A 10,000-nucleotide genomic window follows, 5' to 3' on the forward strand; every position below is an offset into this window, starting at 1 on the left:
TTGATAAGGAGCTGAGGTAGTTTTGATAAGGAGCTGAGGTAGTTTTGAGAGGGAGCTGAGGTAGTTTTGATAGGGAGCTGAGGTAGTTTTGAGAGGGAGCTGAGGTAGTTTTGATAGAGAGCTGAGGTAGTTTTGAGAGGGAGCTGAGGTAGTTTTGATAGAGAGCTGAGGTAGTTTTGATAGGGAGCTGGGGTAGTTTTGATAGAGAGCTGAGGTAGTTTTGAGAGGGAGCTGAGGTAGTTTTGATAGAGAGCTGAGGTAGTTTTGAGAGGGAGCTGAGGTAGTTTTGATAGGGAGCTGAGGTAGTTTTGAGAGGGAGCTGAGGTAGTTTTGATAGAGAGCTGAGGTAGTTTTGAGAGGGAGCTGAGGTAGTTTTGATAGAGAGCTGAGGTAGTTTTGATAGGGAGCTGGGGTAGTTTTGATAGGGAGCTGAGGTAGTTTTGATAGAGAGCTGAGGTAGTTTTGATAGAGAGCTGGGTTAGTTTTGATAGAGAGCTGAGGTAGTTTTGAGAGGGAGCTGAGGTAGTTTTGAGAGGGAGCTGAGGTAGTTTTGATAGAGAGCTGAGGTAGTTTTGATAGAGAGCTGAGGTAGTTTTGATAGATAGCTGAGGTAGTTTTGAGAGGGAGCTGAGGTAGTTTTGATAGGGAGCTGAGGTAGTTTTGATAGGGAGCTGAGGTAGTTTTGATAGAGAGCTGAGGTAGTTTTGATAGGGAGCTGAGGTAGTTTTGATAGGGAGCTGAGGTAGTTTTGATAGAGAGCTGAGGTAGTTTTGATAGGGAGCTGAGGTAGTTTTGATAGAGAGCTGAGGTAGTTTTGATAGGGAGCTGAGTTAGTTTTGATAGGGAGCTGAATTAGTTTTGATAGGGAGCTGAGGTAGTTTTGATAGAGAGCTGAGGTAGTTTTGATAGAGAGCTGAGGTAGTTTTGATAGGGAGCTGAGGTAGTTTTGATAGGGAGCTGAGGTAGTTTTGATAGAGAGCTGAGGTAGTTTTGATAGGGAGCTGAGGTAGTTTTGATAGAGAGCTGAGGTAGTTTTGATAAGGAGCCGAGGTAGTTTTGATAGGGAGCTGAGGTAGTTTTGATAGGGAGCTGGGGTAGTTTTGCTAAGGAGCTGAGGTAGTTTTGATAGGGTGAATAGGAGTGTGTGTGCGGTGTGTGAATAGGAGTGTGTGTGCGGTGTGTGAATAGGAGTGTGTGTGCGGTGTGTGAATAGGAGTGTGTGTGCGGTGTGTGAATAGGAGTGTGTGTGCGGTGTGTGAATAGGAGTGTGTGTGCGGTGTGTGAATAGGAGTGTGTGTGCGGTGTGTGAATAGGAGTGTGTGTGCGGTGTGTGAATAGGAGTGTGTGTGCGGTGTGTGAATAGGAGTGTGTGTGCGGTGTGTGAATAGGAGTGTGTGTGCGGTGTGTGAATAGGAGTGTGTGTGCGGTGTGTGAATAGGAGTGTGTGTGCGGTGTGTGAATAGGAGTGTGTGTGCGGTGTGTGAATAGGAGTGTGTGTGCGGTGTGTGAATAGGAGTGTGTGTGCGGTGTGTGAATAGGAGTGTGTGTGCGGTGTGTGAATAGGAGTGTGTGTGCGGTGTGTGAATAGGAGTGTGTGTGCGGTGTGTGAATAGGAGTGTGTGTGCGGTGTGTGAATAGGAGTGTGTGTGCGGTGTGTGAATAGGAGTGTGTGTGCGGTGTGTGAATAGGAGTGTGTGTGCGGTGTGTGAATAGGAGTGTGTGTGCGGTGTGTGTCTTCAGTACCTGATGCCACCTGCTTAGTGAGTCAGACTGCATGTCTGTGGAGACCCAGCCCCCTGTCCGCCTTGCCACCTGTCGGCATAGCGACCAGTCCAGGGAGTGTTTGGGGCGCAGCAGCAGGGTCATGTTACCCTCTCACCCCTCCCCCTCCCCGAGGAGGATCCCCTAACCAGCCTCATTGGCACCAGCTGTCGGTCTGTCCCACCGCAGGGACAGTGTGTGTGTGTGAGGGACAGTGTGTGTGTCTGTGTGTGTATGAGTGTGTGTATGAGTGTGTGTGTGTTTATGTGTGTATGAGTGTGTATGAGTGAGTGTGTGAGGCTCAGTAAAGGTTCCCTCTCCTTCCTCTAGGTCACCAGGTTCCCTCTCCTTCCTCTAGGTCACCAGGTTCCCTCTCCTTCCTCTAGGTCACCAGGGTCCCTCTCCTTCCTCTAGGTCACCAGGTTCCCTCTCCTTCCTCTAGGTCACCAGGTTCCCTCTTCTTCCTCTGGGTCACCAGATTCCCTCTCCTTCCTCTTGGTCACCAGGTTCCCTCTCCTTCCTCTAGGTCACCAGGTTCCCTCTTCTTCCTCTGGGTCACCAGATTCCCTCTCCTGCCTCTAGGTCACCAGGTTCCCTCTCCTTCCTCTAGGTCACCAGGTTCCCTCTCCTTCCTCTAGGTCACCAGGTTCCCTCTTCTTCCTCTAGGTCACCAGGTTCCCTCTCCTTCCTCTAGGTCACCAGGTTCCCTCTTCTTCCTCTAGGTCACCAGGTTCCCTCTCCTTCTTCTGGGTCACCAGGTTCCCTCTTCTTCCTCTAGGTCACCAGGTTCCCTCTTCTTCCTCTAGGTCACCAGGTTCCCTCTTCTTCCTCTAGGTCACCAGGTTCCCTCTTCTTCCTCTAGGTCACCAGGTTCCCTCTCCTTCCTCTAGGTCACCAGGTTCCCTCTCCTTCCTCTAGGTCACCAGAGTCCCTCTCCTTCCTCTAGGTCACCAGGTTCCCTCTCCTTCCTCTAGGTCACCAGGTTCCCTCTTCTTCCTCTGGGTCACCAGGTTCCCTCTTCTTCCTCTGGGTCACCAGGTTCCCTCTTCTTCCTCTAGTCACCAGGTTCCCTCTCCGGCCTCCAGGTCACCAGGTTCCCTCTCCTTCCTCTAGGTCACCAGGTTCCCCCTCTCCTTCCTCTAGGTCACCAGGTTCCCTCTCCTTCCTCTAGGTCACCAGGTTCCCTCTCTCCTTCCTCTAGGTCACCAGGTTCCCTCTTCTTCCTCTGGGTCACCAGGTTCCCTCTTCTTCCTCTGGGTCACCAGGTTCCCTCTTCTTCCTCTGGGTCACCAGGTTCCCTCTTCTTCCTCTGGTCACCAGGTTCCCTCTCCGGCCTCCAGGTCACCAGGTTCCCTCTCCTTCCTCTAGGTCACCAGCTTCCCTCTCCTTCCTCTAGGTCACCAGGTTCCCTCTCCTTCCTCTAGGTCACCAGGTTCCCTCTTCTTCCTCTAGGTCACCAGGTTCCCTCTCCTTCCTCTAGGTCACCAGGTTCCCTCTCCTTCCTCTAGGTCACCAGGTTCCCTCTCCTTCCTCTAGGTCACCAGGGTCCCTCTCCTTCCTCTAGGTCACCAGGTTCCCTCTCCTTCCTCTAGGTCACCAGGTTCCCTCTTCTTCCTCTGGGTCACCAGATTCCCTCTCCTTCCTCTTGGTCACCAGGTTCCCTCTCCTTCCTCTAGGTCACCAGGTTCCCTCTTCTTCCTCTGGGTCACCAGATTCCCTCTCCTGCCTCTAGGTCACCAGGTTCCCTCTCCTTCCTCTAGGTCACCAGGTTCCCTCTCCTTCCTCTAGGTCACCAGGTTCCCTCTCCTTCCTCTAGGTCACCAGGTTCCCTCTTCTTCCTCTAGGTCACCAGGTTCCCTCTCCTTCCTCTAGGTCACCAGGTTCCCTCTTCTTCCTCTAGGTCACCAGATTCCCTCTCCTTCTTCTGGGTCACCAGGTTCCCTCTTCTTCCTCTAGGTCACCAGGTTCCCTCTTCTTCCTCTAGGTCACCAGGTTCCATCTTCTTCCTCTAGGTCACCAGGTTCCCTCTTCTTCCTCTAGGTCACCAGGTTCCCTCTCCTTCCTCTAGGTCACCAGGTTCCCTCTCCTTCCTCTAGGTCACCAGGGTCCCTCTCCTTCCTCTAGGTCACCAGGTTCCCTCTCCTTCCTCTAGGTCACCAGGTTCCCTCCCCTTCCTCTAGGTCACCAGTTCCCTCTCCTGCGGGGGGTCAGTGTATTTAGAGAATGTGGGGGGTCAGTGTAATTAGAGAATGGGCGTGGTCAGTGTAATTAGAGAATGTGGGAGGGGGTCAGTGTATTTAGAGAATGTGGGGGGTCAGTGTAATTAGAGAATGGGCGTGGTCAGTGAATTTAGAGAATGTGGGGGGTCAGTGTAATTAGAGAATGTGGGGGTCAGTGTAATTAGAGAATGTGGGGGATCAGTGTAATTAGAGAATGTGGGGGGTCAGTGTAATTAGAGAATGTGGGGGGTCAGTGTATTTAGAGAATGTGGGGGGTCAGTGTATTTAGAGAATGTGGGGGTCAGTGTATTTAGAGAATGTGGGGGGTCAGTGTAATTAGAGAATGTTGGGGGTCAGTGTATTTAGAGAATGTGGGGGGTCAGTGTAATTAGAGAATGTTGGGGGTCAGTGTATTTAGAGAATGTGGGGGGTCAGTGCATTTAGAGAATGTGGGGGTCAGTGTAATTAGAGAATGTGGGGGGTCGGAGTATTTAGAGAATGTGGGTGGGTTAGTGTAATTAGAGAATGTGGGGGGCAAGTGAAATTAGAGAATGTGGGGGGTCAGTGTAATTAGAGAATGTGGGGGGGTCAGTGTAATTAGAGAATGTGGGGGGGTCAGTGTAATTAGAGAATGTGGGGGTCAGTGTAATTAGAAAATGTGGGTGGGTCAGTGTATTTGGAGAATGTCGGGGGGTCAGTGTGTAGTTGGATGAATATCTAATCAGATGACATCATCCGCTGCAATTTACTCAGAGACAAGTGGAGAGAATACTTAGCAACCAACATGTGTTTGTGTGACTCTGTGTTTGTGTGACTCTGTGTTTGTGTGACTCTGTGTTTGTGTGTGACTCTGTGTGTGTGTGACTCTGTGTGTGTGACTCTGTGTGTGTGTGACTCTGTGTTTGTGTGTGACTCTGTGTGTGTGTGCTCGCAGTGTGTGTGTGCTCGAGGGAAAGGGCATCTGTGGATAATCCACTCACCCCTCTTCTTCTTTAGCCTCTCTCTGGAGGAGAGGGGGATGAGGGTGGAGAGGAGAGGGGGATGGATGAAGGAGAGGAGAGGGGGATGGAGGGAGGAGTGGGGGATGGAGGAGAGGGGGATGAGGGTGGAGAGGAGAGGGGGATGGATGAAGGAGAGGAGAGGGGGATGGAGGGAGGAGTGGGGGGATGGAGGAGAGGGGGATGAGGGTGGAGAGGAGAGGGGGATGGAGGGAGGAGAGGAGAGGGGGATGGAGGGAGGAGAGGAGAGGGGAATGGAGGGTGGAGAGGAGAGGGGGATGGAGGGTGGAGAGGAGAAGGGATGGATGAAGGAGAGGAGAGGGGGATGGAGGGAGGAGAGGAGAAGGGATGGATGAAGGAGAGGAGAGGGGGATGGAGGGAGGAGAGGAGAGGGATGGATGAAGGAGAGGAGAGGGGGATGGAGGGAGGAGAGGAGAGGGGGATGGAGGGTGGAGAGGAGAAGGGATGGATGAAGGAGAGGAGAGGGGGATGGAGGGAGGAGAGGAGAAGGGATGGATGAAGGAGAGGAGAGGGGGATGGAGGGAGGAGAGGAGAGGGGATGGATGGATGGGATGGTGAACGAGGGAGAGGAGAGAAAAGAAGATTATAAGAAGCTCAAAGATGAGTCTGAGTCTCTTGGCTGTGGAAGCATTAAGGTTTTCACTATTAGAGTGAGAGGGTGACAGTTACAGATGAGTCTGAGTCTCCTGGCTGTGGAAGCAGTAAGGTTTTCACTATTAGAGTGAGAGGGAGACCGTTACAGATGAGTCTGAGTCTCCTGGCTGTGGAAGCAGTAAGGTTTTCACCATTAGAGTGAGAGGGAGACAGTTACAGATGAGTCTGAGTCTCCTGGCTGTGGAAGCAGTAAGGTTTTCACTATTAGAGTGAGAGAGAGACGATTACAGATGAGTCTGAGTCTCTTGGCTGTGGAAGCAGTAAGGTTTTCACTATTAGAGTGAGAGGGTGACAGTTACAGATGAGTCTGAGTCTCCTGGCTGTGGAAGCAGTAAGGTTTTCACCATTAGAGTGAGAGGGAGACAGTTACAGATGAGTCTGAGTCTCCTGGCTGTGGAAGCAGTAAGGTTTTCACCATTAGAGTGAGAGGGAGACAGTTACAGATGAGTCTGAGTCTCCTGGCTGTGGAAGCAATAAGGTTTTCACTATTAGAGTGAGAGGGAGACCGTTACAGATGAGTCTGAGTCTCCTGGCTGTGGAAGCAGTAAGGTTTTCACCATTAGAGTGAGAGGGAGACAGTTACAGATGAGTCTGAGTCTCCTGGCTGTGGAAGCAATAAGGTTTTCACTATTAGAGTGAGAGGGAGACCGTTACAGATGAGTCTGAGTCTCTTGGCTGTGGAAGCAGTAAGGTTTTCACTATTAGAGTGAGAGGGTGACAGTTACAGATGAGTCTGAGTCTCCTGGCTGTGGAAGCAGTAAGGTTTTCACCATTAGAGTGAGAGGGAGACAGTTACAGATGAGTCTGAGTCTCCTGGCTGTGGAAGCAATAAGGTTTTCACTATTAGAGTGAGAGGGAGACCGTTACAGATGAGTCTGAGTCTCTTGGCTGTGGAAGCAGTAAGGTTTTCACTATTAGAGTGAGAGGGAGACCGTTACAGATGAGTCTGAGTCTCCTGGCTGTGGAAGCAGTAAGGTTTTCACCATTAGAGTGAGAGGGAGACAGTTACAGATGAGTCTGAGTCTCCTGGCTGTGGAAGCAGTAAGGTTTTCACTATTAGAGTGAGAGAGAGACGATTACAGATGAGTCTGAGTCTCTTGGCTGTGGAAGCAGTAAGGTTTTCACCATTAGAGTGAGAGGGAGACAGTTACAGATGAGTCTGAATCTCCTGGCTGTGGACGCAGTAAGGTTTTCACTATTAGAGTGAGAGGGAGACCGTTACAGATGAGTCTGAGTCTCCTAGCTGTGGAAGCAGTAAGGTTTTCACCATTAGAGTGAGAGGGAGACAGTTACAGATGAGTCTGAGTCTCCTAGCTGTGGACACAGTAAGGTTTTCACCATTAGAGTGAGAGGGAGACAGTTACAGATGAGTCTGAGTCTCTTGGCTGTGGAAGCAGTAAGGGTTTCACCATTAGAGTGAGAGGGAGACCGTTACAGATGAGTCTGAGTCTCCTGGCTGTGGAAGCAGTAAGGTTTTCACCATTAGAGTGAGAGGGAGACAGTTACAGATGAGTCTGAGTCTCCTGGCTGTGGAAGCAGTAAGGTTTTCACCATTAGAGTGAGAGGGAGACCGTTACAGATGAGTCTGAGTCTCCTAGCTGTGGAAGCAGTAAGGTTTTCACCATTAGAGTGAGAGGGAGACCGTTACAGATGAGTCTGAGTCTCCTGGCTGTGGACGCAGTAAGGTTTTCACTATTAGAGTGAGAGGGAGACAGTTAAAGATGAGTCTGAGTCTCCTGGCTGTGGACGCAGTAAGGTTTTCACTATTAGAGTGAGAGGGAGACCGTTACAGATGAGTCTGAGTCTCCTAGCTGTGGAAGCAGTAAGGTTTTCACCATTAGAGTGAGAGGGAGACAGTTACAGATGAGTCTGAGTCTCCTGGCTGTGGAAGCAGTAAGGTTTTCACCATTAGAGTGAGAGGGAGACAGTTACAGATGAGTCTGAGTCTCCTGGCTGTGGACGCAGTAAGGTTTTCACCATTAGAGTGAGAGGGAGACAGTTACAGATGAGTCTGAATCTCCTGGCTGTGGAAGCAGTAAGGTTTTCACCATTAGAGTGAGAGGGAGACAGTTACAGATGAGTCTGAATCTCCTGGCTGTGGACGCAGTAAGGTTTTCACCATTAGAGTGAGAGGGAGACAGTTACAGATGAGTCTGAATCTCCTGGCTGTGGACGCAGTAAGGTTTTCACCATTAGAGTGAGAGGGAGACAGTTACAGATGAGTCTGAATCTCCTGGCTGTGGAAGCAGTAAGGTTTTCACTATTAGAGTGAGAGGAGACAGTTACAGATGAGTCTGAATCTCCTGGCTGTGGACGCAGTAAGGTTTTCACCATTAGAGTGAGAGGGAGACAGTTACAGATGAGTCTGAATCTCCTGGCTGTGGAAGCAGTAAGGTTTTCACTATTAGAGTGAGAGGGAGACAGTTACAGATGAGTCTGAGTCTCCTCTGGCTGTGGAAGCAGTAAGGTTTTCACTATTAGAGTGAGAGGGAGACAGTTACAGATGAGTCTGAGTCTCTTGGCTGTGGACGCAGTAAGGTTTTCACTATTAGAGTGAGAGGGAGACAGTTACAGATGAGTCTGAATCTCCTGGCTGTGGACGCAGTAAGGTTTTCACTATTAGAGTGAGAGGGAGACAGTTACAGATGAGTCTGAGTCTCCTGGCTGTGGAAGCAGTAAGGGTTTCACCATTAGAGTGAGAGGGAGACAGTTACAGATGAGTCTGAATCTCCTGGCTGTGGACGCAGTAAGGTTTTCACCATTAGAGTGAGAGGGAGACAGTTACAGATGAGTCTGAGTCTCCTGGCTGTGGAAGCAGTAAGGTTTTCACCATTAGAGTGAGAGGGAGACAGTTACAGATGAGTCTGAGTCTCCTGGCTGTGGAAGCAGTAAGGTTTTCACCATTAGAGTGAGAGGGAGACAGTTACAGATGAGTCTGAGTCTCCTGGCTGTGGAAGCAGTAAGGTTTTCACCATTAGAGTGAGAGGGAGACAGTTACAGATGAGTCTGAGTCTCTTGGCTGTGGAAGCAGTAAGGTTTTCACTATTAGAGTGAGAGGGAGACAGTTACAGATGAGTCTGAATCTCCTGGCTGTGGAAGCAGTAAGGTTTTCACCATTAGAGTGAGAGGGAGACAGTTAAATTGAACATGTTGCAGAGCCATACAGAGCTCCAAAAATATATATTTCTTCCCCCAAACTCACCAGGCACAAAACAACCGCAGCTGTGTAAATATTTCACTCAGGGATTTGTGTGTGTGTTGGTGTGTGTGTGTGTGTATTGGTCTTTGGGTGTGTGTGTCAGGGGGTGTTAAAACCTCTCAGACCAGTGTTTAAAAGTCCTGTACACACAGAATACATTTACACGCTCTCCCCTCTCCTTCTTCCTTTCTCACCATCCCTCTCTCTTTCTCTCCATCCTTCTCTCTTTCTCTCCATCCCCTCTCTTTCTCTCCATCCTTCTCTCTTTCTCTCCATCGTTCTCTCTTTCTCTCCATCCTTCTCTCTTTCTCTCCATCCCTCTCTCTTTCTCTCCATCCTTCTCTCTTTCTCTCCTCTCTTTCTCTTCATCCTTCTCTCTTTCTCTCCTCTCCTTCTCTCTTTCTCTCAATCCTTCTCTCTTTCTCTCCTTCTCTCTTTCTCTCCATCCTTCTCTCTTTCTCTCCTTTTCTCTTTCTCTCCTTCTCTCTTTCTCTCCTCTCCTTCTCTCTTTCTCTCCATCCTTTTCTCTTTCTCTCCTTCTCTCTTTCTCTCCATCTTTCTCTCTTTCTCTCCATCCTTCTCTCTTTCTCTCCATCCTTCTCTCTTTCTCTCCATCATTCTCTCTTTCTCTCCCTCCCTCTCTTTCTCTCCTCTCCTTCTCCCTTTCTCTCCATCGTTCTCTCTTTCTCTCCTCTCCTTCTCTCTTTCTCTCCATCATTCTCTCTTTCTCTCCATCCCTCTCTTTCTCTCCTCTCCTTCTCTCTTTCTCTCCATCCTTCTCTCTTTCTCTCCATCCTTCTCTCTTTCTCTCCATCCTTCTCTCTTTCTCTCCATCCTTCTCTCTTTCTCTCCATCCTTCTCTCTTTCTCTCCATCCCCTTCACTCTGTCCTCCTTCCCCTGTTCCCTCCATCTCTCCTGTGTTCCCTCCATCTCTCCTGTGTTCCCTCCTTCCCCTGTTCCATCCATCTCTCCTGTGTTCCCTCCATCTCTCCTGTGTTCCCTCCTTCCCTGTTCCATCCATCTCTCCTGTGTTCCCTCCATCTCTCCTGTGTTCCCTCCTTCCCCTGTTCCCTCCATCTCTCCTGTGTTCCCTCCATCTCTCCTGTGTTCCCTCCTTCCCCTGTTCCCTCCATCTCTCCTGTGTTCC

The sequence above is a fragment of the Oncorhynchus keta genome, unplaced genomic scaffold (assembly GCF_023373465.1).
Source record: "Oncorhynchus keta strain PuntledgeMale-10-30-2019 unplaced genomic scaffold, Oket_V2 Un_contig_2226_pilon_pilon, whole genome shotgun sequence".
NCBI classification, from domain to species: Eukaryota; Metazoa; Chordata; class Actinopteri; order Salmoniformes; family Salmonidae; genus Oncorhynchus; species Oncorhynchus keta.